The following is a 7044-nucleotide window of genomic DNA, read 5'->3' as shown; positions in this document are numbered from 1 at the left end:
GGCCCAGGAGAGATGACGAATGAACGTCTAGAGAAAGATAAGCATCTCTGCCTTCTTACTTTACGCGTTAAAGATTTATTACCGAACTTCCGACCCCGTCGAACGGCGGGGACACAAACATCACTCGGGGGCTGCCAAGGATATCTACCAGTCTAGACATCCTCTTCACTCGACCCCTCCGTATGCTTGAAACCAGGGGTACGGAATACGGGCATAGAACTTTGAGTAAAACTAGACGAACTAGCAGACCCTACGCCTCAGTAGCTACGGTGTTTCTGTTCACCAGAAAAATTATACTCAACGCCCCTCGCGTCTCTAGCTTCAACATCTGCCTTCTCAAGAAGGGTTCAGAGGGGTCCGCCTACAGAATCTCCCCCAAAGGAGAAGCTGTCAGGTTGCCCAAGTTAATTAAACGGCTCGGACCGCCACCGAGATACGAAAAACAAAGAATAGCGATTCTTATGCAGGTTACTCCAACCTCATCACAAACATCAGGGCCCGAACCCTGCACGGACACATCTGGTAGGAGCTTTCCGTCACTCATACCGCCAAGGTAACATTATCGACCCCGTCTTCATTTCAATTATATTATACATATGCAAAACATCCCAACGCTTTGTGTCGCATCACGAAACGGCCGTCGCCTCATTTGATATAGGTGGTAGCAGGCCGAGGTTCGAAGGCTGGCCCATAAAGGGCTCAAGGCCGCCTCGTGCCGAACAGAGCTAGGGAGAAATAACTGAGACAAGCCCCAGTGGCCTTGCCCGACCCCGCTTAGAAGCGGACAAGGACATCTCAACCTTTTCTCATTCGATTTTAACCCCGAGCCAAACCCACAGAATCTCCATCGAGGAGAGGCCATCGGGCCACCTGAGCCTATCGAACGGCTCGGGCATCTACCGGGAGGCAGGTTAAGAAGTTGTGGAGTGCCACCAGAGGGCTCTGCCGACCCCATCAGCAAATGATGGACCCGGATTCCACACGAACGTACCCGTTAGCGAGCTCATTGAGCGCGATACTCGAGCCGTCAAGGCAAGTGTTGTTTACTCAGCCCCTCCGATTGCGAAAATCGAGGATGGGATAACACGCAAATTACGGCCGACCCCTATCAGACCCTAACAAGGCCCGGGGGCTCGAGCCGCTCAAAACAGGGACACAGGTTCAAAGGCCCTACCTTGCCGAGCCCATAGAGTCCCCGTTTGGGGAATTCTGTTGGAAGACAGGACGGGGAATATTGCAATGCCATCTAAGGACTTCGTCGACCCTATCACCAAAACCACGGAATGGGATTCCATCTGAACGTTCTGGTCTCCAATAACCCCCGACCCCAGCAAATGCAGGGGGTCGAACCTTACTCGGGGGCTGGTTAAGGTACGGCTACCTCCCTTCCTTTTTTTGAAACAATCTCCTCGCATCAAGACCAGCGGCAAGATTCGGGGGAACAGATTGGTAAGATCGCAAAAAATCAAACAAAACGAAATTACGAAGCAAAATCACGAAACTACGTTTGGACTCGAAAATACCGACACTTGTTCACATATTACATATAAGTTGTTATAAAAAATATTCGACTAACTACTCCCGCAAAGGGAGAACCATCTCTTTCAGATTATCCGCCAGGTTTTTCGCAAGGGGAGCAACCATCTTCTCCATTGCCTCCAGCTCATCATCCTCATAGGTGGACGGGAAACCTTCGCTCATCACCTTCAGGTTGATTTCCTTCTCATAATGAGCATGGGTGATGGTGAAGGCCTGGGTGATCTCGGTGTGAAAAGCACTCTCCTCAAGCTAGCCCACCTGAGCCGTGATACCTACGGCACGAGCCACGAGCAGGCTAGTCTCCACCGGCTCCACCACCTTTAGGGCATCAAGGACCACCCTGACCACAGCTTGTAGAAGATCATGCTCGTCGCTCTCAGTCTAAAGGGTCCTTCATACATGGGCAAGCTCCTTTTCTAGCTTGATAGAGACATTTTCGGCGCTCAACCTTTGGCTCACCGTGTCATCGAGATCTGCCCAGAGAGAATGGACCACCTCGATGTCCTCGTCCACCTTTTGCTGAAGGGATGTGGCCCTACTCTCGGCCTTTCGTTGGAGGTCCCGCTCCATCTCCAGCTCCTTCAGGACCTCACCGGCCTTCTCATTAGCCATGGCATTCCTCTACAGCAGCTCGTCTCGCTCCTTTCAGAGCCTAGCGATCTCCTCCCCATCTAGCTTTGACCTCGCCGACAAATCCTCAAACATCCCGTGGGCCTCCTCCGTGTCCTAACGCGCCTGGGCCTCCCACTCCTGGGCGGTAGCAAGCTGTGCGGCCATGCCTGCTCGTAGCCGGGCCTCCTCAGAAAGGCGATCCCACTCCGCCTTCTGCTCGCGGAAGAATCAGGATTTATTCTGGCTACGAGCAACAAGAATCTAAAGAGGAAGAAGACTGGTATCAGAAATGCGAAAACACAAAACATGTGAAAACCAAGTGAGTACCTGGGTAGTAGGAACAATGATTTTACGTAGGGCTCCTCTGGCCTGGTCTAGGGCATCCAGCATGGTCGTGATTCCGATGTCAAGACCCTCCATGCTCTCGGCATGATCATCGAGCGAGAAAAGAGCCGATGTCGGATCCTGGGCAGCCATCCACTGGAGCGGCGGCTCCTCCTGTGTGGGGGAGTGGCTTCCTCCCGACAAAGGGGCCAGGGGTGGCTCCTTCCTGACCCTATGCGGCACAACTGTCGTGCTCGAGGATGCTCCGACCGGACCCTCCTCCATCTAGGCCGCTTCGAGCGCCACGAGTGGATCCACCTAGGCCCCCAGTGGCGTGGATTGCACTACGCCCTCGAGCGCCACCATGGCTGTGCCTGGCTAATCCTGGCTTGGCACGGTCACGACCTCCTCCACCGGCGGTATGCGGCCCTCGTCTGGTTGTACCACGTCCGCCATAGAGGAAGCCGCCTGCTCGGTAACCACTGCGGGCGTGGGCGCCACCACAGACGCCGTCGGGTCGGCCAACGTGGCTCCAACGTCAGCACCACTCTTGCTCGAAACAGGGGTGACGCCAGGCGACGCCATCCGTCCCACTTGAATGGCGAGGCTCTTCTTGGGCGCCAGCCCTAGGGGATGACCCATCCGCAAGAACCTACACAAAGGTAATAGCCATTAGGTCAAAATAGAAATGGAAAAGGGATGAAAACAGGGGAATCAGTAGCTTACACTGACGCCCTCGGCTGGCGGAAGTGTTTTGGGGACGAATCCCTAGATCCCTGCCCCGAATCATCTGGGCGGGACCGTTTCGAGCCTGCCCCCTGCTCTGAGGCAGTGGGGCTCATCTCCCTCACCTCGTGGGGCACGACACTAGAGCTGCTCCCCTCCATCATCTCATGGGGCGCGGCATCAAAGCCACTCCCCTCCACCATCACCTCGGGGTCGGCGGTGGCAAGCCCGTCTTTCCCCATCCACCGATCCTCGATTGGCACGCCATGCGAAGCGGCGGACTCTCCGGCCTGCACCGACTCACTTCCCTCCGCGTGGAACGAGAAGGGTCCCTGCACGGATGGGTGGGCACTTGTTAGCGTGTCCTCGTCCTCCAGGACGCCCCAATCCACGTCGATGACTACCTCGTCATCATCATCATCGTCATCGTCGTCGTCATCACTGCTCACATCCTCTCCCTGATCCCGTGCCTCCTGCTTCAGTCGTTTCGCCTTCTTCATCTGCTCCCTTGCTTTTTTGTCCCGCTCGGCCACGAGTCGATTCGCCGCCGCCACAGCCTTGTCCTTTGGCAGCAGAACCGGACTATCTTTGAAGACTAGCCCCCTCAGCTGGTCCCAACGTCGCAAAAGCAAGTATCAAAAATGGAGATTTAGGAAAAAGAAAGAGCACGGGAGAAGAGGGCATACGAATTCGAAGAACCCAGGTTCCGGCCGCATTGGGGGATGTCCGAGCACCGGATACACAATGTCGAGGACGCTGCCTTTGGAATCCTTCGTCGGCTCCGTCGCCTCCTTAATGCGTTGCGCCACTTCCGAGAAAGGGAGCGCCTCGTCAACAAGCACCGTCCCCTCGAACGACATCCCGGGCATCATCCGATGCAGGGGAAGCACGCGCGCCATTAGCGGCGCCACCCTCCTCGCATGATAGGCACCGATAATCCCTGTCACCTTTATGCCCTGATCCTTCAGGGCTTGGAGGGCGGAAAGAAGGTCGGAGAGGTGTTTTTTGTCTTTGAACTGGACGCCCTAGCCCCATGACTCCGGAGCCTCTTCAATAAGGCACCCAGTGTACCTCGGTAGGGTGGCACTCACATCATCCCTGACATAAAACCACTGCGAGTGCCATCCCTTGTTGGATGTCGCCAGACGCATGTATGGGTAACCCCTCGACCGGGTATGGCGCAGATGAACGCTGGCACATCCCATCGGCGCGTTCGCATCTTTCCCCCCAATCTTCCTCTTCGACAAACTAACGGTAAAGAAATACCGCCACAGATCAAAATAGGGATCGATCCCTAAGAAACCCTTGCACAGGGCAACAAACGCCGCCATATGTTGAATCCCGTTGGGAGTTAGATGCTGTAGCTCCACCTCATAATAATCCAGCAGCCCCCGAAGGAATCTATGCGCGGGTACCGCAAATCCCCGCTCATGGAAGATAGCGAAAGAAACGACATACCCTTCGGGCGGCACTGGCTCACCCTCGTCACCATGTAGCAGCCACTCCTGGACGGCGGACAGCGGGCGGAGAAGGCCACGGCGGACGAGGCCCTCCAAACGCCGTGAGGTGATGCTAGATCTGCCCCACAACTCCATTAAAGCAATTGGGGAGAAAGGCAGGCACAAGCTTGATGGTGGCTACAACACAGATGCAAGTCGGTCGACGGTGGCGGTGCGGGCGCAGGAGGCTGGGACGATTGGTGGCAGATGTTTCAGACGCAAAGGTAAGGGGGCGAAATACGGAACCTTGGGGGCGAATCCCGTGGTTTTATAGGGGCGACGGACGCAAGAAGGGCAACCGTCCGCCTCGATCTCTGGGCCTACCACGCGCACCGCCGCGTCATGTCGCGGGACATGCGCCCGTAGTCCCTATCCTTTCCCACCAAAAATCACGGTGGACGGTTCGCCATCCCCAGGTGAATCCGGACTCTCTTCCCACCTGGGGAAGGCAGGTCACAAAGATTTTTTTCTATTTTGGCCCACCTAGGGCCCAGAAGCTCGACGGCCGGCCCAACTGAGGACGGGTCCGCGAACGATCCGAAATCAAGGGCGCAAGTATTACTGGATCCCGGTCCACGGACAAGCCCAAATTAGGTCAGCCCTGAATGAGATCCCCGCGAACGGGATACCATGACCCCCTCGAAAAAATATCCGGTTGACGAAAAACTAAGTCCTTCAACCTTACCCATGAAGGGTCCGTTACAACCCCCTAGGCGACCCTGCTCGAATCACCCGGGGGCTCGGGGGCTACACCCATCGGGTGCGCTCGCGCGCACCCTCTGGCAAAATAACTCCGACGAAATCAAAAACACCCTCTAGGCGGTTCTATCCGAATCACCTAGAGGCTCGGGGGCAAGCTCGGTCTTTGGGGCAAGCTCGGTCTTGCTCGAGGGCTGAGGGATAGACTCCACCTCACCCGACGCCTTTGAGATAGCTCTGTCTCGCCCGAGGGCTCAGGGCTAGTCTCTGTCTCGCCCGACGCCTTTGGGGCGGGCTCAGTTTCGCCCGAGGGCTGAGGGATAGACTCCGCCTCGCCCGACCCCGGAGGGGCGGGCTCGGTCTCGACCAAGAGATAAGGACTAGCCTCCGCTTCACCCGACGGCCAGGAACGAGCCTCGCCCTGCTCGGTATCTAAAGACTGATTTAATCTTACCTGACAACTTCTCCCCGTTCCCTCATGGTGATGGGTACAGGGCAAGACAAGATGTTCGGGTCAACCATGGCTCCAAGGACCATACCCTGCGCCCTAGCAGGAAAAGTACTGTCAGGGAATGACGGGACATGTGCTTTAGACCCTTTCGGGCACCGCAGAGCCCGAAAGGTATTTTAGGTGCGTGCCCCTCGCCCTGTAGAGTTGTAGGCGTCGCCTTCAGCTCTGGGATACGGAACCCGACGAAGATATAGGACAACCACTACGCTCCAGAAAAGGATTTGCTATCTCCACGAACGACGGATATTCCGTCACCACGGTATGGACCCAAGGGAGCTGTGCCCGCTTTTCGACCCCTCAGGTCTACCAAGTCAGAAGACCTTGGCCACGGCGCTACTCCGGACCCCGACCCCTCGTCCCTCCAACGAAGACTCATAGGAACCAGAGGGCGTGCGGAGCAAGGCTGAGGGAGACTCATAAGTCAAAACCACTGTACTGCAGCCCATACCCTGCGCAGGGCAACATTCTATAACCAACCTGACATTCTACAGAGGCATCGACAGTATTGTAGGCGCTTATCTTCCTTCGCACTCATCAGAATGAAGAACCAGGCCGGGTAGACGTGAGCCACAAGACTAGGTAGAATACGCATCCTAAAGCCCTCACCCTTGTAAAGCCATCCCCTTCATCTATAAAAGGGGATGCGCTTCCTCCACCAAGGGGACGGATCTTTGACGGAATAACACAAGACACTCACACACACAGTCAAGCTGCTACAAAGCTCTTGGCCTCCTTTCAACCCTTCCATCAGAGACTTAGGACCAGTCCCTCTCTCGATCGTTTGTTCCCCCTACCACGAACCGTTTTCAGTGCTAATAACACGAGCAGCAACAAACTGGACGTAGGGATATTCGGCCCGAACCAGTATAAATCTTGTGTCCTTTAGCGCACCATCCGAGCCTAACGCGCATTACTATAAATTTACTTGCCGGTGCACCGACAATTATATACATAGATTGGATTGTTCTTAGATTTCTCATATTTTCTTTTTTTAGAGGATATATGTTTTTGCCGTGCTATGTAAATTGATACAGGTGCCCTTGCCTTTATGGGGATCCACGTAAATATGAGATATTTGGCTCAGTAAGCTAATGCTTAAATGTGGATGAGTTCTTACTATGCCACCACTTTGCA

The sequence above is a fragment of the Miscanthus floridulus genome, chromosome 7, assembly GCF_019320115.1.
Source record: "Miscanthus floridulus cultivar M001 chromosome 7, ASM1932011v1, whole genome shotgun sequence".
Taxonomy (NCBI): Eukaryota; Viridiplantae; Streptophyta; class Magnoliopsida; order Poales; family Poaceae; genus Miscanthus; species Miscanthus floridulus.
Note: the sequence above shows the minus strand (reverse complement) of the source record.